The sequence below is a fragment of the Cryptomeria japonica genome, chromosome 8 (genome assembly GCF_030272615.1).
Source record: "Cryptomeria japonica chromosome 8, Sugi_1.0, whole genome shotgun sequence".
NCBI lineage: Eukaryota > Viridiplantae > Streptophyta > Pinopsida > Cupressales > Cupressaceae > Cryptomeria > Cryptomeria japonica.
The window spans coordinates 553,754,501-553,777,113 of NC_081412.1; the positions used below are offsets into that span (position 1 = coordinate 553,754,501).

At 35.8% G+C, this 22,613-nt stretch overlaps 1 long non-coding RNA gene and 1 pseudogene across 3 annotated transcripts; both read left to right on the forward strand.

Annotated features, from left to right (window-relative positions):
* Positions 1 to 10,698: 10,698 nt before the first annotated feature.
* LOC131067065 (probable serine/threonine-protein kinase At1g01540) lies at positions 10,699 to 12,173 on the forward strand (annotated as a pseudogene).
* Positions 12,174 to 13,890: 1,717 nt separating this feature from the next.
* On the forward strand, positions 13,891 to 22,284 carry LOC131067101 (uncharacterized). Of its 3 annotated transcripts, XR_009111775.2 has the most exons (5): positions 13,891 to 17,854; positions 18,055 to 18,284; positions 18,432 to 18,824; positions 21,607 to 21,731; positions 21,913 to 22,284. It is a non-coding gene; the product is annotated as an uncharacterized LOC131067101 (long non-coding RNA). The 3 variants fall into 3 exon arrangements; XR_009111773.2 differs by having other exon boundaries at positions 13,891 to 18,284; positions 18,427 to 18,824; XR_009111774.2 differs by having other exon boundaries at positions 13,891 to 18,284.
* The last annotated feature ends 329 nt before the right edge of the window (positions 22,285 to 22,613 follow it).

The following is a 22,613-nucleotide window of genomic DNA, read 5'->3' on the forward strand; positions in this document are numbered from 1 at the left end:
AATTTAAGAAACTAAAGCATTAGCCTAGGATGGGTTCTGAAGGCAAGGAAGTGGCTTTTTAGCCTTGGAATTCCCATTAGTATAGAAATTGATTTGAAAGTTCTCAATACCGGCTAAAATAGGAGCATGTCAATATATTGGCCAATATATCGACATGCTTATTCTGATTTCTATTGATGACTTTAACTTGCTATGCATACATAGAAATCAGAATAAGCATGTCGATATATTGGCTAAAATAGGAGCTAAGTATGGCATCCCAAGTTATATCAATAGTGGTATGTTAAAGTGGTGGTATGACCTTTTGTACGTAACAATCATGTTCATTGCTAGGTCTTTCACAAATACTAGAAAATATTGATTTTTTCCAAGAAGAACCTTAGTTTTCACATATTAACTAAGAAGAATTGCAACAATAGTATAGTGATCAAATCATAAAACTAAAAAAACAACAACTTTATCCAAAGCATTGTTCATTTTAGCATCCGTTTTTAGTTCTAATGACCAAACCAAGAAAGGAAAAGTCATCATGCAAATTTAAAAGACCATTAAGAAGAGGTCAAGAAATTCAAACAAAAATTTCTCATTCCTCAAAAGGTATGTACATTCAAATGAAAACATAGTTTTGTTCACTATAAATTCCAGGAATATCATGATGTTTTTTATTGGAAATACTCATATCTGAAAGGTTTTGATCCTAAAACTGCCTAACCTTCCATTCAACTAGAAATTGATGCTAAACCAATAGGATAAAGTAAAGACCTTTAAATCCCAATCTCGAGCCACTCATGAAAAGGGAACTAAACAAGTTGTTGACAGCAATATTACCTTTCATATTAAACACACCTCATAGGTCTCCAAAATTTTGTAATTAGTATAAATAATGGAGATATGAAGTTATGTATAGATTTTTGACACTTCAAAAGAGCCTTACTCAAAGACCACTACTGATTTCCTTTCATAAAGAAAATATTGCAAAAAAATTTATGCTCTAAATTTTTTTCCTTACTTGATGGCTATTCTAAGTATAATCAAATTTTGGTGAATGTAGAAGATTAACATAAGATATCCTTCACAACCAAATGGGAACAATGGCTCACAAGAATATGCCTTCTATTTTATCCAATGCTAGAGTAACTTTTCAAAGAGTCGTGGATATATCTTTCCAATGATTAGTGCATAATATTATGCTTCTATATCTTATATGATATTTAAGTGTTTTTATAAGGAAACTAAAAAGAACTTTTCTCATTTGAGGCAAGCCTTTGATATATCTAGAGAATATGATATATCACTTAACCTAAAGAAGTGCATTTTTTTTTAAATGAAGGTAGGCTTCTTTGTTCATGTGGTTTCCAAGCATCATAACAAAATTGATCCAAAAGGGGTAAGTTCTATATTATCTTTGTCTCTACTAGCTCAAATGAAAGGTTTAAAACATTTTTAGGAGTAGTAAACTTTGTTAGGAGGTATGTACTAGATATTGTTGATCTTTTTCAATCACTTACATCTATGTTGAAGGAAAGCTTTCCTTTTAGTTGGACAAGGGAAGGGAAAATAATTTTCAATGACATAAAAAAATCCTTAAAGAAGTGCCATTTACACTTATAAATATTGATTTTTTAAATAATTTTATATTGTATTGCTTATAAAAATCTGGTCACCATTTCACTTAGGCTAGTCTAAAAGAATGACAAAGGTTTGGTGTGGGAAATAGACTTTATAAGAAAAGGCTTTAAATTGTATGAATCAAGGTATTCTCTTGTTAAAAAATGTTCTTTCTTCTATTAGGATCCTTAGAAAGTTTACACATTTGATTTCAAACAAAAAAAATTATTTAATGGTTTTTCACCCAAGTGTTAAGGAATTTTTTATGAACAAATATTTGAGTGACAAAAGATTTGGTTGTATCACTAAGGTGATGGAATATGACATTAAAATTAAGGTAACTAAGTTGGTTAGAGGAAAAGGTTTTTGTGAATATTTAGTTGATGGGTGAAAGAAAAATGAAGATATTTAAAGGATGTTATCTAAGTAGTCCTCCAAGATGATTCCCAAATAACAATGCCTACTTCTTCCTCAAGATAGGTGCACGACATGGTCCACTTCCTACAAACTAGTGAGTGTCTACAAGATATATATAGAGATATAATAAGGTATTATAGATGACAATGTATTCCTTATGTTCTTTGAAATGGTGTGCTATTCAAGAAAAATGTTAATGGTGTGTTTTTTGAATTAAGGGGTAAAAATTTTATTAAAGAATGGAATCAACAATTACAAAAGAGAACCAGAGTCTCAAAGCCCCATGAGGAACCGCAAGCCCAACCCAAGGGAGAACCAGAATCTCAAGGCCCCAGGGGGACCTCAAGTCCAACCCAAGATCAGCTGGCTTCATAACTAACCATATCCTTAGCAAATATCTTATGTAGATCTTACGGTAATCTGGGGAGAGTTGCTCCCAACCTTCAACTTTCCAGTCATCATCATGTTCCAAGGCCCACTTAGCCAAGCAATCAGCGGCTCAATTCCACTCACGAAGGATGTGGATGAAGGATACCTCCTACATCACAGAACTAATTTCAAGAATTTGGTGAACAAACCCTGCCAACTACCAATGAACCCCACTCACCTTCTGCTCCTTCAACAAGTTAACAATAATTTATGAATCTAATTTGTAGATAACCTTTCACCATCCCAACTCTAGGGCCCGCTCCATAGAATATAAAATTTATAATCCTTCCATAAATTTATTAGAATGCCTCCCTTTATGCACTGAGAAGAATAAAACCACCTCTCCCCTACTATCCCTACCAACTCCACCAATCCCAGCAGGATCCAGGTTACCCCTAGATGAGCCATCAGTGTTAATCTTGATGGACTCCTCTTGAGGGGGCTCTTGAGGGGGCATCTACCTTCCCATCCTTTGAACCTTTTTTATAGCACGTCTACCTCTCCTGACACATGTCGAGGCTGGTGTTATCTCCTGCAGGTCCAACCCACTCACAATATTAGCCTCTCCTCTATCTAGAGTAAAATTAACCACACATTTAGCTTGCACCATTTCCTGAATCATACCAATAAGTCTATTCCACACTTGTTGAACTAGCAATCTGGCCCCCCTAAAGATCCTCCTATTCCTCTCCAGCCAAATTTGCCACAATATGAAAATGAGCCCAATATGCCAAACAGTCTGAAGAAAAGAGGTCGGGAAAGGGGGGCCTACCCAAACTGCTCCAAAAATCAACCAAAGATTTTGCATGAACATAAGGATCCTTCCATAACCCCCACCAATAGTGAAAAATTTGCAGCGAGAATGGACATCTGAAGAATAGGTGTGAGGAATCCTCCTCCCCATTACCACACAAAACACAGATGGAAGGCCCAAGGAAACCCCTCTTATGAATGTTATCCCAGGTAAGACATCTGTTCAAAGCCAAAGTCCAAGAAAAAAAATTACATTTCGGCCACAAAAAATTATTCCACACCTGTTTCCACCAAAGCACCTCCCTCCCCTCCAATCTTCAGGACAACAACTTCTGGTAACCACTAGAAACTGTAAAAACACCCTTGGGATTCGAAGACAAAGCAAGTCTATCCCTACCCTTAAGGGATATGGAGTGTCTACTTATCAAAATGCCAGATAGCTCTACACACTCATCATCCATACTAGCAATTAGCCATTCATTAGGAGCCTTCCACCGTTCCAACTCCAAATGCCCACACCTATAAATAGCCTTAAAGTCGCTCACCCTAGACCATCTAGCTTCCATGAACCTCTCGAAGAGGTTCCCAAGGTTTGGAAATCGATCTAGGATGGGGGGATACCCATCCCAAGATTCGAGCCAGAAAAGTACCTCTTCCCCCCTCTTACATATCCAAAAAAGTCCTTCCTTAATAAGAGAAGCCCCTTTCTTGAGAGTACCCCAAGTCGAGGAACCTTTTCCCTCAAGTGGATATCTTGGGATTTCCTCCCTTGAGATCCTTTGCATGTATTTGTAGGCCAAAATCTTAACCCAGCCTCGATACTATTCAACACACCACCTCCAATACGATTTAGCCACCAAAGCCTCTCCAAATAAAATATACTACCTTAAGTCGAGCCCACCCAACTGCTTCAGGCTACACACCAAGTCCTAATTTACAAGACACCATTTGTAGGAGGATAGGTTGCTTGCCCATAAGAACTACCTTGCCAGAGAATCCAATCCATTTAGGAACCACTTAGGAGCCACTTGGAGAATAGACCAATAGATCAGAAGAGCATGAACTGCCGACTGGATCAGTTGAACCCTCCCAGCAAAGGATAATCATCTATGTGTCCAATGTTCATCCTTCATGTGAAATTTGTCCAGGATACTCTACCATGAATCCCTGGGAGGGTTACCAGTAGAGATAGGTATACCTAGATAAGTCAAGGGAAGAGAACTGACCTGGAACCTCAGGATATGAGCAATCCTCCTCTAAATATTTCCAGGTGTGTAGAAGAAGATAATGAAAGATTTATCCTCATTTATCAACTGGCCCGAAGTGACAAGATAAGCATCCAAGACTTTGCATAGATTCGAGACTTCTCTAATCCAAGCTATTCCCATCAGGGTTGTGTCATCAACAAAATGCAAATGGGATTGAGGTTGCAAGTCATTTCCCCAATTCTAACCTTGAATAGTACCTAGACCCACATTATGCTTAATCAAGCTCCCCAGACCCTCAGCTATAAGAATGAATAAGTATGGGGAGAGGGTGTTCCCTTGGCGAAGACCCCTAGAAGCCCCAAACAACTCTGTATGATCTCCATTGATTAACATAGAAAAGGAGGTTCATGTAACACAACTCATTACCCATTGAATCCATTCATCAGCAAACCCAAAGGCCCTAAGGATCTTCTAGAGAAAAGACCAGTGGATTCTATCATAAGCCTTAGCCATATCCAGGTTAATAAACATAGCTTTTTCCTTGGAAGCTGCCATAGAATGAATGGCCTTAGTAACAATGACCACACCATCCAGGATTTGGCTACCTTCCACAAACCCACTCTACTCCTCAGAGATGACATCTCCCAGATAATTCTTCAGCCTCTCCACCATCAACTTGGAGATGATAGGGCGGAACTAGCCTAGCTAGTCAACCCCCTCACACTTGGGGATTAGTGCAATGAAAGTCGCATTCAAAGCCCGAAGAATCTTCTTATTCCTTTGAGACTCCTAGACCACCTCCAATAAATCCAACTTGATGATATCCTAGAAATGTTGAAAAAAATCAATTAGGAACCCATCCGGACCAGGGGCTTTTCCTTTCCTCCTGAGAAAAACAATCCTCTCTAGTTCCTCTAGCAAAATAGGACCCATAAGTTTCTCATTCATCTCCCTAGTAAATAGAGAAGGAATACAAGCAAGAACTTGGTTCTCCTCTTCCGAATCCTCCTGAGTATCCTCACTAAATAGGGACTGAAAATAATGTAAAGCCTCCCTAGAGATCTCTTGCAGGGATAAACACTTCTCCCCTCTATCATTGATCAATACAGGAATAGAATTACCATGTCTTCTTTCTTTCACTAAATTAAAGAAGAACATAGTATTCTTGTCCCTCGCTTGAAGCCAATCAATACGAGCTCTATGTTTCCAATAGATTTGCTCCCTAAGCTCCCATTCCTCTAAATCCTTGACAGCCTTGTCTTCCTCCCTAGGCAAGACTTCAGACAAACCCTGATCTCTTATAAGCCTTGTAATTCTATTCAACTTAATATGAGAAACTTTCTTATCTTGAAAAAATATTCCTGAAACACTAGCAATTCCACCATTTAAGTTGATCCTTAACAAATTGTAGTTGTTTGACAAAAGTGTAAATGGTAGTGCCAAAAGCTAGCTTCCCTTTCCTCCACCACCCCGCCACATGGTCCTACAAAGAATGATCTCGCAGTGACATAAGCTGGAATTTGAATGAAGGAGTGCAAGCCACCCGAGCAGAAGAAGACACCAACTTTATGGTCTAGTGGTCTGATCCTCTCCACTCAAGAATCTCCGAACATGTGGACCACCCCCCACCAACCTAAAAACTAGAGACTAGAAAGCAGTCCAACCTCTCTCCAATCCAATACTCCCCTACCCTCCTGTTGTTCCAAGTGAACAAACCATTACTAGGCTTGATGTCAACAAGATGAAATGAAGATATACTATCCCAGAGAAGGAAAGAATAAGGTTCCAAATGCATAACACTACCCTTCTTCTCACATAGCTCCAAAATGGTATTGAAATCTCCTGCCATAATCTAGGGATGAAAAGGGAATAGCCCTCACATAAAAGAAATGTGAGACCATAAATTCTACTTCCCTAGATATATTTATAAACAAGATATATTCCCCAGTCTCAAGACTACAAGCAACCCCAGACAAAGAACATTTGGAAGCAACCCACCAAATAGGATGAATCCTCAATGGGTTCCAAAGGCAGGCCACCCCTCTAGAGGAACCAGCTGCCCCAACACATTGACACTCACCTTGCCCCTAGAGCTTTGACACCAAACCCATCATACTCTCCACTAAAATTTTAGTTTCTTGCAAGAACAGGACATCAGGTGAATGATTCCTAATCGATTCCCGAACAACTTTTTGTCTAGGGCAATCATTTTGGAGGATTGGAAAAGTGAGAATACAAAGTCTTTACTGATCCTGACTCAACAAAATTCTCCCTCATCAATTTGATCTTATCCAAATCCTTCTTTCTACCAACCTTTGAGTTCTTCTTCAAAGCACTTTTCTTAATATCTTTCTGATGTAGACCCAGGTGAACAGAGGTCTTATTACTTTTAACCCTAGCCGATTCCAATTTCAGAGCTGTCGAAGAACCTTCCCCCCCAACCAAATTCACTTCCGAACCGAAAGTGAGTCCCAACTGGACCCCTACTGGTTGATCCATCTCTATTTGCTAACTTCCAACCACTTATAGAGCCTAGGTAAAGTCCTCAATCACTCTTTCCAGAACCCCCCTGATGCACCTTGATCCAAAGGGATTAACCTTGGATTCACTTCCTGTTGGCTAAGGTCATCCAAGGCCTCGAATCTATTAAAGGTATCCTCCTCCCGTCTCTCCTGTAAGGACCTCTTTTGTCCTTGATTCCTGTTCTTTGTCTTAACTGAGAAAAAACCATCAGCACCCTCTACCTCAACCGACATAGAAGATTTTCCCTTATAAGCCCCATCTAGGCTATGGGAAGGCTTCTGAGGTTGGCGCACCTCCAGTTTATATCTAAGGAACTTGCGTTGTAAATGACCATACTCATCACACATATGACACCGAAATGGTAAATTCTCATAATCTAACTCTTGAACCCAAGAATAAGATCTTGCACACATATCTATAGCATTTGGCAAAGGTTTACTAAGATCAATTTCAACACAGATACACGCAAATGTCATTATCTTTCTCCCCAGGGTTTGTGTTGAAGATCCCACTAGATTCCCAAGCAATGTGGCAAGCATCCATAGAACATCCTCCTGACAGCATTCCACTGGAAAAACATGGTAAACAAACCCACACTAGAACCCTATTCAGGAGCTCCTTCGAAGGGTTAAACCCCACATGCCAAGGTTTGATGAACAACCCCACCTGGTTGTAAAAATACAGGTCTCCTTCAAAAACCCTATTGCGATCCTCCATGCAATTGAAAGTAACCATGAAGTATTTGTTTGCCAACAACATAATCTCCATTTCCCCTTCCGATGCCCAAGTCCTATGCGCCCAATTTTCCAAAAACATCAAAGAAACCCTCATTCTGAATAACTTGCAATATAGCGAGTGTTTTGATAAGTATTCAATGTCTTCAACTACCATCTCTAGAGGAATAACCACCCTCGACCTCTCACTGCATCTCTCCAGACATTCATTAATCTTTGTTGGATTTTGCCAAGATCAAGGGCACAATGAAAAGCATAAAAGAGACAATAGAATGACAAGAACAAACTGTATTCTCATCAATATAAAAATGATCAACTAGATTAACCAATACAATGAATAGAGGCCTACTTATATAGGCAAGGCCATATGGATGTATGAGCACACAAATATGACATGTGGCTCAATGAGAAACAAGGGTAGGTAGGAAATAGGTGTGGGTAGGTAGGAGAAATAATATAATATTCCACATGAGGTGGATCACCCACCGAAGGTGGAATTATCACTCCACAATAAGTGGATATGATAGTGTAATAACAAGATCAACACCATTAAAGGTGGAATTTCTCCTACACACACTATCCCAATGTGACACAAACACCCAAGTGTCTCATATCCAAACTACTATAAAATGCATTATCCTAAGTTAACTTAAGTAAGTGTAATAATATCCATAAAGAATATTTATTTACACCAACAATCTTCATAATGCGAGAGCTACTAGCACTACTAGACTTCGAATCTGAGGAAAAAAGATTATTGTCAAAAGTATTCATACTTTAGGATGGGGATTTTGAACCCACCGCACCATGAAAATCCATGGTGGGAGGTGCCTTCGAGGCCTCACCACCAATACTTGTCATTGGATCTAAAAAAAGTAAGGAACCCACACCCCAAAGGGGCACACTAGAAGGCACGACACCCAAGACCCCACCCCTCCCAAACACCACCGAGAGGTGGAGCCAACTGTAGCCCCCTGCCCCACTAGAAACCCTCGCCCTGCAGAAAATATTGAACCCCAACCACGCACAACAAACACCCTCGGCTGCTCCCTGCCCTACACACTCCTCCACTGCCCTCCCCTGATGCACCTGCAAGTACTGTCGCCCATGAGCTAGGGCATCGGTTCCCTGGTTCGACAACCTGCATTTTCCCGCATGAACGACACCATCATACTAATAGAGTGTTGATAAGGTGTATGCAAACTAATAAATTTGACAAGGTTTTACACAAATTCTATGAGAGGACAACTGGTTAACATTTTTTACCAAGGTCAAATACACTTAAGATTATGAAAAAAAACTATTATTGGCCTAATTTGTTCATGGACGCACACTCATGGGTAAGGAAATCCAAGAATTGTGCCTTTTCATAGCTAAAGAAAGGTTAGAAACTATTTCACATTGTATCCCATTAAGGTTGAAGAACCCTTCATTAAGTGGGGCTTAGATATTATTAAAACTATTAACCCATTTTCAAATTTTGGAAACAAGTTAGTTCCTACAACTATTGATTATTTCACCAAGTGGATAGAAGCTATATTAATAAAAGAGGAAAATGAAACTGCTATCCTTAACTTTTATGAAGACTTGGTCACAATTTTTTGTGTCCTTGAGCATAATATTTTTGACAATGTATTATATTTTGTAGGCACATAAAAAACTAATGGGGATATTAGTAATGGTGTTTATTTGAATAATTCTTCTAACTATTATTCTTAAGGTAATGGCCAAGTAGATTCAACAAATAAGAATCTTATCAGGTTCATTAGAATAAAAACTGAACACAATCAAAGAACACGGCACACAAATTAAAAAAGAGGAATAGGTGTAGACAATATTTGAGGAAAATTAATTAGATGGGTCAATGGCACCCTCTTCCTCAAGGATTTTTGAAGATAAATGTTGATGGTACTTCTATGGGGGATCCCGGTCATGCTGATATTGGTGGTGTAGGGCATGATAGCTCTAGTGTTATCCAGATTATCTTTTCAATTTATAAACAATTTCATGCAAATTATTACATGGAGGCTTTCACCATTTTGTATGGCTTGGAGAGTGGTTGTGTTCTTGGTTGGAAAAGGATAATTTGTGACTCTGATTCACAAGTGGTCTGATGATGTTAATTTGCACTTACCCTTGCTTATTAAACAAATTTTAATCTTGTGTCGCTAGTTGAAATCTATTTCTTTTACTCACATTCTAGGGAGTGAGGGACTATCTAGCCAAATGGGCTTTTGATTGAATGCAAGGTTGGAATATTGTGGATAGTGGACAATTATATTTTAATTGTCTCACATGTTAGAGCAGTTAGGTGACAAAGATAGGATTATTTAATGTTTTGCTTTTTGTTGAGTTGTTGGCCCTTCTTGCTCCCCTTTTAATTTAATTAAATATGAATACAAGAAGACTGCTTAAATAAATTGAACTGTAAAATTATAAAATAATATTTAAAAAAATTTGATATTAAACTTAAAAAATAAAATAGACAAAATTTATATTAATACAAGTCAGTTTTAATCCACCAAAACTGACGACGATCGGTATGTTATGATGTGTGATTTTGTAACCAGTCTAACCGCAGCCATTTTAGTGCTCAATAAAAAATATCAAATTAGATTTTAAATTCAAAGTAAGATAAAATATTTGCAAAATAATCAATGTACTTACGTCATCTAATGTCAGGAAAGAAGGTTTAAACACAATAGAATATGAAAACATTGTTTTTTAGACTGCAGAATTTTTATTTCAAGTCCCTGAATTTATATTAATGATTTAAAGATATTTTACTAGTTTGGGAAAGTTCAAAACAAATTCATCAAAAACATGTTTATTCATGATGCTAGTTAAAATAGCATTTCTGAATCAGCAAAATGATCAGAGGAGACCGTGATGAAATAATAAAAATGATTCTTGTTATTGCAGATCAAGAAAACAAATTTAGATAATTAGTTTTATATATAATACTTCAAGATAAGTATTATTTTTTAAAACATTGTAAAAGTTCATTTTCGTAGGTAAAAGGCCCGATGTCAACCGTCCAGCTGAATTTTCAACCTCCTCCCGGTAAAGTCTGCTGATGCTTGGGGAATTCTAGTTTTCCTTTTTCCCGTATCATTATTGACTAACGACATTTACATACTATTGACTCAGACGCTTTCATTCAAGCTGTTAATGATTCTTTTAAATCAAGTGTACGTACAATCGTCTAAAATAATTTCTATCGTAGTTGGTAAGAAATCGTGTCTTTCAAAATTTACTTTCCCCAATAAAAACTACTGTTACTATTGCATATTGTTATTACTGAAGCATTTTGCAATAACGTTATTTAATTATTTTGATTTTCTTCTGTTGCAGTTGTTGCGATTGTGCTATTGCCTATAATCTTCATCGTGTACAAGATCAACTACAAAACCGAGCCAAAACAAGAGGGGATAACTTCCCATTTACCTTCATCAGCTGTAAATATAAAAAAGAATTTGGAAAAATCCTCCGACCTGGAAATGGTGTCTATTAGAGCAATAACTACTCCTAACCCAATTCGAACAATTGGGATTGCAGAGAGAGGAAAAATTGTTGAGATGGATGCAGGCATCTCCTCCAACCAGGCACTGGTGTCTACACAAATTTATACAAACCTCCAACCAAATCAGATAGTTTATATAAAAAGCTGTTGCCATGAGTCTAACATAATTGGCGAAGGAAGCTTTGCACGAGTTTATAGGGGCATCTTCCAAGGTAAAGATTTGGCTATAAAGGAAATAGAACACAGATCCCCTGAAACTAAAACATGGGTTGAAAATGAAGTTGATCTTTTGCAGGGAAAGGAACACATAAACATAAACAAGCTGTATGCTTGGTGTATAGAAGCAAATATATCCTACTTAGCCTACATGTATATAGATGGGTGTTATCTAGATGACTATTTGAGAGGAAATTGTACAAGGTTTTCCTACAGCTGGAAGCAGAGCTTCAGAATGATTATGGGTATAGCCAAGGGAATTGAATTCTTACATCTGAATAAGATCATTCATGTTGATATCAAGCCTCAGAATATTATGGTGGATGCTAAGGATAATGAGGCACTAAAGGTTATTGGGCTCCAGAGTACTGCTGGAATAACAAGCTCTCTTATAAACATGATGTTTATAGCTTTGGAATTGTTGTGTTAGAGGTGATAACAGGGCAGAGGCATGTTGATCAAGCACGAGGTTCCAGTCAGTTTCATATTCCAGGATATGTAAGGGACATGATCGAGAACAATCGTTTTGAACAAGCTGTAGATGCTAAACTTAAACAGGATGGGTGGGACATCTTTGCTTTAGAAGAAGCCTTGGCTGTTGCAAATATAGCTCACAAATGTGCTCACCCTGATAAGGTCGAGCGACCTGATATGGGTCTTTTGCTCACAGAACTCACTTCGATGATGATCATCACCCACAAATCACCTCAATTTGGTTTTGAACAGAAAGAAGAAGAGATAGCAATTGTAACGTCCTTATGAAACTAGAACATGTGCTGATTGTTTGTTGGTTTACTGCATAATTTTGAGTTTCTAATTGAAAATGTTAAACAGTGAAATTATTTCGGTGTATTAGAAATTTGGAGCCAAATGTTAGAAGCTCTATCATTTGTTTTAACCTGTGCACATTTTTATTACTTTCTTTTTACTATTTATTGTACTTCTTCAGTCCTCTAAATTGAATTTTGAATCATTATAGTGAAAATATGGAAGAGAATCTTCTTCCATGTAAAGTCTGATGTCCAAAACTAAATTTGTTTCAAGGAAACTACTCCATTATCTTAAGTTTATTAGTTTTACTTCTCAGCTAAACTAAACTCACTACTACATAGAGGGGGCATTTGAGACGTTTATTTAAGACAATATATTATTATTGTCTTAAATACACGTTTTAAGTTTAACTTATACTTTTTATTGTTTAATTGTCTTAAATTAAGACAATAGAAAAAAGCTTTCCCTAAAATAAAACGTAATTTTCCCTCTTTACTTCTAACTCACTCATCAACGCATCAGTCTCTGCTTGCCCGACGGTAGGGGCATTAGTCTCTGCTCGCCCGACGGTAGGGGAATAGGCGGGAAATGAATTTTTGGTATGTAATTTCATTTTTTTTTTTCCATTGTCTCATTTTCTTGCTCATTGTAGGGTTTTATAAATGTTGTCATAGAATGCGAATGTCTTCTCTTCTTCTGCTCCTCGAAAGACATTTGCTGTGTCGACTCCCAGTGAGCCCAGGAAGATTGCCATGTATTCACCGGCTTTCTATGCGGCCTGTGCAATGGGAGGCATTCTCAGTTGTGGTCTCACTCACATTGGCGTACCCTTCTTGATCTTGTCAAATGTAATATGTAGGTAGATGCTTAAATTTTGAGTCTTTTGGATGGGAATGTGTTGTTCATATTAATATCTTGTAGGTGCAGATATCAAATTCTTCTTTTTTCATTTGGGGAGGTTTTGAGATCTATTAGAATTCAGTATTTCATCTGAGCAGGTTGCAAATCAGTTCTTTTGGTTATTGGTATTTTCTGATGTTCTGTCGGTGGAGATTCAAACTTTTTTTTCAATTGTATACTTGGTTTGGAGGTTGATATCTACTTTAAGTCAATCTTTTCATGATGTGTGTATGTACACCAATTTCTGGTTTATGGGTAATTTATTCTTATTTTTCGGTTGAGGAATTCAGATTGATTTGTTTCGTGCATATGCGTATGCGATTGAGATCCCTGTCAATTAAATTTTTCATTTGGGTGGGGACGTAAGCCAGTGTGTTTCCTATGATTATTTATAAATCGTTTGTTAGTATCAGCTTTTTTCTTAAGGGTATTTGATAAGCTTTGAAATCTCTGTTGAGGTCTATATATGGTTGTTTGGGTATGCTTTTGAGATCTATGCTTATTTGATTTGTCACCTGGGTGGGTATGTTCAATTTTTGTTTTTTCTTATGAGCTTTTGGCGTCTGGGTATTTGCATTTGGTAGGTCGTTGAGATATTTGTCTATTCAAAATTTTATTGGCGTGGGGATTTAAATAAGTTTTTTCCTTACGGGTTTCTATAAATCTTCAATTTTATTCATAATTCTGATATGAGAACTTGGGTATGCACTTTTGGTTAGGTCATTTAGATACGTAGTTTGATTTTCCAAAAGGATGGGGATTAAATCTAATTCTTTGTTCATTTGTCAAGTCTCTGGTTCTTTGTTAAATCTGAATCTGGGATTTTTGAAATCTAATAAATCTTGGATCGGTGATCTGTTTAATAATACTTTTTTTTTTCAAATTGCAATTTCTCAATATGGATTTGTTTATATGACTATGAGCATTGTGCAAGATACCTTAAATTCTATTAAGCATTCCTGGACATCCTGGTGAAGAATCATGTCATTTGATACAATTAATCTTAAATAACTCATTCCTTTTTTGGGGCTTCTATTTGCAGTTATTTTTACTCATTCCTTTTTTGGGGCTTCTATTTGCAGTTTACTCATTCCTTTTTGGGGGCTTCTATTTGCAGTTATTTTTACATGATCTTGCAAATTATGGAACCAAAAAGTAATTTGGGCCAAACATATCCATGAATCTCATCAAGGTGGGTATCAATGGCCATTCTAGAACAAGTGAACAATGGAAGCAGATGGGAGATGCAAAGAAAAAGGTAGTAGTTAATTCTGAAATAAAGTGAATTAAGGAGCTTCTAGGGAATAGTACTTATTCACTGTTCTTTGTTGCTTTCTGGAGTTGGTTTTGACAGCCCTTTCAGATCCAAACCTCTCATTCACTATCCTTATCACCTTTAGGACAGTCATTTGATCACTGTCATACTTTTCTTGTGGGTGATTGACTGTTATATTAGAGAATGGAATCTTTCTTATGGTGAGATAACCTTTGATCTCTGTCATGATCCAATGTTGTCCTTTGTGACTTTGAATCTGCCTTTATACCTATCTTTGATAATGAAGCCTGCATATACCATTCCTTTTTCATTCAACTTTGGTGCTTGGAGTGTTCTAGGGATTGTATCTTTGCACTTAGAGTCAAGATTGTGACTATATCTGTCTAAACTCCCTGTGCTTTGTGTCACCGCATCTTTGAGTTTGGTCTTTTGTTTTTGATGTCATATGATACTGTACTTTGGATGCATGCCATTCTCTTATATGGGCATTGTCCTTTGAATATATCACAATTTTACTGTTAAATAAAGCTTTCTTTGCTCTGCAATATACTCACATCTCCCCTCCACATGGTCTATCTTCATTGGTATCAAAAGCTACAAATATGAACTGAGGGTATCATATGGGACAATATTTGTTAGTTATTTCGTTTGGTATTTTTGTCTTCACAAAGGAAAGAGGGCATGTGCGTTTGGTATTTAATTTTTTTTCGACTTAAAAATACATATTATTGGCAGAAGATTGTCAACACTTTTATACCATTGTATTTAATTAATTTTCAAGTCAACTGAGCTTGGTCATAGCTTACATCATAGAAATATTAAAAAAGCGCACTCTGCAGAGTTGTCTCAGTCAGATGTGATTCAATTTATCACATTCTCAAAGTCAATAGATTACCATCAGGCTTACGTTCAGGAGTTTCCATAATTATCACACCTTCGTTTTTCATTCATCTAATTGACAATTTTTATCAGACATCCACCATTTTATAGTCATTCCAAGGACCATGAGGCTTTATGGTTCCTAATCAACATATTCAACTAAGCAGTATAGCAGACATGGGATCCTTTTGGCCTTTGATGAACAAAAGAGATTTATGACTGCTATCTTGTACCTCTATTGTACTAGATTGTGGTGCTATGACTATGATTGTTATGAGGCTGCACATTTAAAGAATGGCACGTTGTTTGATCTTTTGTTGTTTAGGATAGTCACAAACTTGGTATGACATTTTCACTGTTAAAGTTACTCACTCTTTGAATTCATTGATAGTTCTTGGGACTTCATAGTGAATGTAGACTATGTTCTTGGTTGGTGTAAGGCTCTCTGATTCATAAAACTCCCATCACTGCCATTAACCAGTTTGACAGTTTTTTGTTGCTTTTGACCAGAATCAGGGTCTGCTCTGTGTCTGAATTTGCTGTTCATTTGAATTCTTCTCAAGCCTGTGACTGTCCTGTTGGTGGCATGCATGTCTCTAAGACTCCCTTGTATAAGGTTTTGTCTGTCAATAATGCTGCAATAATCCCTTATGATTGTTCTTCATCTTGCTAGCCTTGTTTTGAAGGCTTTGAGCATGTTAGTTTGTTTAGGAGGATCTTGTGGCCATTTTCCCCTTGAAATTATTACAAACTTGTCCATGGTTGGACTGTGATTCTTCTCCTTAATCATATAACGTTGTTCTATTCATTATTACTCTAGGTTTGCCCCATGGCTGCCATGAAGCTTCCTTAGAACTACCAAAGTGCTCATATTACTTGTTTTTTAAAGATCTTATGGAACTTTAAACTCTTCTAAAAGCAAAAAATTACACATTGTGATCACTCATGGTGCCATTCAATGCTATGACTAATCTCAGAAGTAGAAGATACAAAACTTCCATTTACACAAGAGACTGAACTTTTCTTTAAAATAGTAAAGCGAGGGTTACAAAAGAGAAGAAATAGACCTTTTTAAAAGTAGAATAAACATGTTCCTGCATGAACCTCTTTGGAACATTGCTTTCTACGTGAAGACTCCTCATTATTAGGTTTTTTCCCTCTGATGCATCTACTGAAACTCTTCTTGAACTCTTGGAACTGCACAATAAAGCTTTAAGAACTTCGCACAAATCCTTGCACGACTTATAAAGACTACTTGTTGATGATCTCATTGGCGGTGTGGTTGAGTTGTTGGAATATCTGCATGAGGCATGGGATCAGCTATATGTTTGCATGGAGTCTTCAGTATATTTCTTCCTGCAACCTAAGAAACCCTTGTCTCCACATGAAAGATCATGATAGAGAGGAAAACTTTGTGTAAATCTCGAGATAAGAAAACCTAAATTGCAATGTGAGAGTTGAAAATCTAAACTAGTAGATCCCTCTAGAACTCCCTTTTGAACTTTAAACATCATTTCCTTCAAAGTACGTTGATTTTTTTTTAACAATATAAAGCTTTCCTTTAAAGGATTTCACAATGTATGGAAACAAAATGAAATTAGTTTGCCCTCTTTTAATCATCTTAAACTGCCAAAATTTACTTAGATGAAACCATAAGACTCGACTCAAACTATTTTAAACCAAGATGGGTAGAAATAAGTAACAATTATGACTGTCTTTTTGAGTGTTACGCAGGTACAAACTCAATAAATTAGAAAAGAATTTTTTTGGAAAATATTCATTCAATCTACATATTATTTCAATTCTAATTTTCCTTTGTGTTTTTCCATTGTCATTATTATTTCTAAACTTTCAAAATATAAGAGCAAACTAAAATTTAGCATAAGCTTATCATGAAATTTCAAACATTTCATAAACATTATTACTAATTCTAACCTGTACTACTCAGCCAGTAATTATGTTTTTGAGATTTTTACATTAGCATGTATGTAGTAGTAGATGTTAACATTCAATATCTTCTTGTTATCTTATTATTCAGTTTACATCCAGCTAGTTTAACATCACCCTTTGCAGGTCAATGATTTGAGTGTAAAGGATAAATTAAACTAGTTAGGGGATGCTGGAAGATTTCTTATATGCTTTTAAGACTCTGTTTATCATCCATTTCAGGGAGCAAGAGGCTTGTTTCATTTGAGTGGATACAGTGGTCCATTTTAAGACATCCAGTTATGGATACGTTCTTTCTTTCCTCAATTATTCATGACTGATGAATGTTGATAAGATTTCAGTGTATAGGCTGTTTATTCAATTTCTCATTTATTTTAGCAATTTCTTATTGGAGTTTGGGACAATCATATATTTGTATATAGTGTCCTATTCTCATGGCAACTCTTCCAGAAATTGCTGGTACTCACAATTCATTTTGTTATCCCCATTGCATTAAATAATACTCTTTTGAGGCAAAGCTTGTTTGAGCTTTCTTTTTTATTGTCGTGATTAATTAAAATAAATTTGTATAATTATTTGTTTTATGACAGCTGAGCCATTTAAAAGTTAAACTAATGAAAGAGAGGTGCTAATTAACAAGGGCCTTGTAGATCCATCAGTGTGAGAAAAAGTATGCTATCCATCAGCCTGTCTTTCAAATTGTCTTTTGGAATATCTTTCTGTTTTCTTGAAAGCCAAAAAAGGTTCAATTACTAAACTAAAGTCAAACATAGGTTATAAAGAAATACAAATCTTTTTTGCAGATATGATTGTCTGTAGTTAATTTTTTCAGGGTTTGAAGCATCTTATTTTGTGTTTGACTTTTGTTAGATTATACTTTCTAGAAAAGTTTTATGGAGCTTGTAAATTGTCAACTATACACATTCCAGAAAATTATATGTGGCGTAACAAAATTTTATGGAGATTTCAAGTTGGCAATTAATTTGAGGAAAGCATTCTTTGCTAAATACTTGGGAGAGGCGTGGCAGTTCTAGAGTTAACATTGTGTGGCTTAGAAAGAAATCTTTGTGGGGAAAGCAAAAAATCATGGCATTTGAATGGTAAGAAAGATGTTAACAAGAATGCTTTCATTTTTGCTATCAAGCCTCAAGATACATAAACAATAGGCATATCTACTATTTCAGCATTTGATAGTGCTAGCCCTAATAAAATGCTAACTATTACTTGGCTGGAACTTGGTAGTACAGAATTAACCTGCGCTAATAAGATGCACAGAGCACATGAAAGGTGCAGACACAAAACAGTTTTATTACAACACCAATTTAGAATTCAGGTGATAAAAATGCTTAAACTCTACCTCTGAGAAGGTCCTGGTCCCTGGATGCCCCGTCCATCCTAACAATATTTATAATCATGAGCGAGGGGTTATGTCCAATCAGCAGATACATATGGTGGCACACATACATGGAAGTTGAAGAGAAATTGAACTTTGGACATTTTGTTTCTGATGTCAATGTTTACTATCCTCAACGTTTCTTATTGTTTTATTATTACTGTCGAATATGCAGATTGAGAAGTTGAGTGACAAGCAGTGTCAACCTATTTCACAGCTGAAGTTTGTGATTGATGCATGGTTACAGGTAATTAAATATGCTTGTTTCTTCTTGATAGTAAATTGCATTTGGATTAATTATTTTTCCACCTATTACAATCGTATTTTTCCTGTGAAATTTAGTAAAATATGCTTGCCTGTCAGGTGCTCAGGAAGTTGTTTTAGCAGCGATTTGGTTTAATATTCCTCTTCTATTTTTTTAAGGCAAAGCAAAAAGAACCATCTTGATTACATTTAATCTTTCAATTATAATATGCATTCAAAGTTGTAATGAGATCCATCAATTTGATTACATAACAAATATTTGAGGCATTCAATATTTGGTTATTTCTTAACAAGTATATGATTATGAATCTGATACACAATAGCTTGATGTAGTTAATCTATGAATTGTCAACACGGATTTTTAATTACTCGCATATTGGTTATGATTCTTATGCTTCATTCAATTTAAGCACTATGCATTCAACTAAAAGCTACAATAAAAAGAGATCCAACAACAGGGAGCTTTCTCATTCTGTATTGTTTACAAAAGTACATATGCTTAATATTAGAGCTTTCTTTGCCTCTCTCAGCTCCTTCCAGGTCCACTGTTACACTCTCGACTTCTTCAACAATGGTTATGGAACAAATCCCCAGTCATCCATAGCCAGACAAAATTGATTATTAAGGCTATGTTAATATCTTGCTATTCGAATTGATTCTTATTAAAAATATAGTGTAATTCATAATGATTAGTGGTGATAATGAGAGTGCAGACACTTTACACTTGAATCTTTTATATGTTTATAGAACTTTTAATTTTTTTCAATTGGTTGATAGTGGGTTCTATAGGGACTGACTACTGACAGATATTAGTTTAAAACAATTAGTTACAAGCTTAAAGCCACAAAAACCAAGAAGCCAAACTACGAAACCACTGTGGGAACAAAAACCATAGACATCCAGGGAATACAAACATAAGCAAATACAAATGTTAAGAAGCATAAGTTACAAGGAAATCTTAATAAGAAGGAACAAGGAGAGAACCATCTTAGAAAGACCAGGGAGATGTCAAGAGGGTGGAAAGACTAGAGGCCTCCAAGCAATCATTATGAAGGATGAGCTCTAAATTTTCTATAGACAGAGCTAAGATTTGGCAGTATAATGCCTAATTTACCTTCCTTTTCTCCGGCACCAGTGGAGTGCACTTGCTGCATCCCATCCTTCCCATTTAAGAGAAGAATATTTCCCTGATTCCAATTCTTGAGGGCCTTTGTTAGAGTGCTCTCTAAGATGTAGGATTTCATTCTCTAGGAAACTCTAATTAAGAATTCAATCTCTTGCTAGTATGTCTGCAACTCTATTGCCTGGCTTTGAAACAAAATCCTCTATGATGGATATCCATCTCATCCCAGAATTCCTCATATATTTGTTGTGCATGATATCTTTAATGTAAGAAAAAAGTAGCACATTGACCACAATTTTGAAAGTCCATCTTAGGATTTAGTCTGTAACTATGCTATTGTAAGGCATATCCCTATACTTTTTATCTGCTTCTTATTTTCAATAGTGTGCAGAGAGGGTTGCATTCTATAGAACTCTGAACTCTCAACAGAGCTGCCAAAATTACTTAAAACAAAAGCACAGGGAAGAGATCAATGTGAGTTACTTAAAACAATATGTTGATGGAGAAGCTACATGAATGAAGCAAATGATAGAGTTAAGTATGATGGCAGAAAACATACATTATAATCATAAAACTAAAGATAGAAAGGGTGAAAATAGATTACTATTCATAGCCAGACACAATTGATTGTCCGAGCCTTAGCATATCTTGTCATGAGAATTGATTCTTTTTGGATAATTAGGCAATCTATAATTAGCAACAGTACTAATGATGATGATGTGGAACTTTACACTGGAAACGTTTTTTGTGATTATAGTACACCTATAATTATTATTTTTGTAAAAAGATATTTTTGATTAAGAGTCCATATTTCACTTAGGACTTTGATTTTATGGTGAGAATGTATAAAAAAAAATTTAAGCTCACCCACTGTGCATAATCTCCTACTTGCACAATTTCCTACATTAGATGTAGATTCTTGACAGGGGATATTGAAGATAATGCATGAAATTTAAACTAAATCAAATAATACTAGATTTTGCTATTGATTGTTCTCAATATATGGAAAATTCCATTTCTATCCCCTTACTCAAATCTACCCTTAGGAGTGATTTGATGACCATATCAAAGAACAGAGAGCCGAGTTGATCTATAAAATTCTTCTACTTTCGTTTTCCTTGAAATATGCTATGTGAACAAAGCTAATTAACAGAAATATAATGTCAGAAAACAATATGTAATCCTTAATCACAATTTCGTAAAACCTGAGCCAAAACCCTCTGATAAAAATAAATTACAGATTCCTGAAACCCCAGAATATTGTTGTTGATATGTTGTGAAGATTTGAAATTTGAAATGAATTTTTAAAAAGTTCTATTGCTAAATTTTAAAAGCACTAGATAGAAAAGGACAAAAGTTTCACTTTGTTGTTTTTAAATAATAAATAGACATTCTTTCTCAGTCGCACCCACTCAATGGCACCAATGCACCTACCTTACTCTTATCTTTATCAAAATTTGTAGAAAGATGTTATTTTTCATTTCAGTCTCTCTCCTCTGAGTTCCATGAAAAAATGGCATAAGAGGCAAATACATAGCTGCCAACATCAATGATTTTGATTATATATTGTTAAATTAACCATTAAAACTATTATATATTGTGATTAATGTTTGTGATGATATTTTTATTTCCAACTATGCAGGCTGACGCAATGTGACATGTATTATGTTCAAGCTCAAGAGCAGGGTTTACATTGAATATAATTCACACACCATGGTTAATAGAAAGTGGTTTTGTTAACGATCATGCTATCGACCTTATAAAAAGGTAGTGATGGTTGAATTTTAGTGCTAGTGTTGTTCTTTAAAGGCTACTTGCCACTCCTGAGTTTATGCAATTCTGATTTGTAGTTTTTTTGGTTGATATTTGATACCAAGAAAATTTTCTTCCAGTCTATTACTTTGTTGCAATTATTTGTGTTAATAATCAATTGAGGTTATTGTTGCAGGTTTCTGACAAACAAGATTATTAATGTCCTGCTTATGTGGATCGGCAAGATAGTTATTGAGTTGATAACTTGGGTAAACAAATCCAAAAGGCTATTTTGATACTTTTCAAAAACAATTATGGCAGGCAAGCTTGGTGATCTTTACACATGCTCAACTCTCTTTTCCAGATGGCTTAAGTTTTGCTAGCTTTGTTCAAAGGAGACCAACGACATTGCATTATGCAATTCTTGAAATAATTGGGTTCAAGAAATCTGATATCTAGATGACTTACAATAATACTATGCGTGCTTTCTATAAATGCTAGTAAGCTACTGCAATTTCATGAGCCATTCTTGCTAATGGAAACTCATGCACACATTGGAAGCTCTTCATGCTCCAACCATTGCAGCAATTGTTAAATTTACAATGGTTGTACTTCAAAATTAACATTAATTCAACTACAAATGTTATGGCTTTAATACTTTCAATATTACTTGTTTTCATTACATATGTTAACTTTGTCCTTCTGTATTCATTGTTGCTACATTATAAGCCACTACCAAAGCTGGTTTTTCCCCATAGGAAAACCTTCCAAATAAACATTTGACTCAATTGTGTTGAACCATTTATTTCCATCATGATGTTTTTATGAATTTCAACAGCATTTATTCCTCTTAAATGCTATCATTTGATAAAACAATTAGAACAATAATATATAAAT